Source organism: Austrofundulus limnaeus, unplaced genomic scaffold (genome assembly GCF_001266775.1).
Source record: "Austrofundulus limnaeus strain Quisiro unplaced genomic scaffold, Austrofundulus_limnaeus-1.0 Scaffold31, whole genome shotgun sequence".
Classification (NCBI taxonomy): Eukaryota; Metazoa; Chordata; class Actinopteri; order Cyprinodontiformes; family Rivulidae; genus Austrofundulus; species Austrofundulus limnaeus.
This window is the reverse complement of record NW_013952433.1, coordinates 1091846-1092307: the sequence shown is the minus strand read 5'-3', so window position 1 is coordinate 1092307 and position 462 is coordinate 1091846.

Genomic DNA, 462 nt, shown 5'->3' with positions numbered 1-462 from the left:
GAGCAACTGAATGTGTTATATGACTGATGGAAAGGGGTTCTGGAAATGATATGAGCAACTGAGTTTTGTAACAGTTGGAGTCTTGCAGGTAAACTAAAAAGAAGGTACTTYCAGTATTCTAGATGAAATGTGACAAAAAAAAGTGAATCGGAACAGCAGTACTGAATTTTCCCTCACTTTCACCATAGAATAAAAGAAAAAAAACATCTAGCATTGTTTTTGCCGAAGAGTCAAATATGCACAGATGAGGACAAAATATTTTATTTATCCCTCCTGTTGTCTTCGGGTCAAAATGACCCGCCACTGTGTTAAACCCCCCCAAAAAATCCCCTAAATGTTATTTTTTTAACTTGAGYTTTTAAGACTTTGCCTAGATTGGCCAAAACAATAGAAAAAGTTAAATGTTGCTTTTATTCACATTTCCATGTAAGCTGTACAAAAAAAAGTACAAAGATGGTCTTC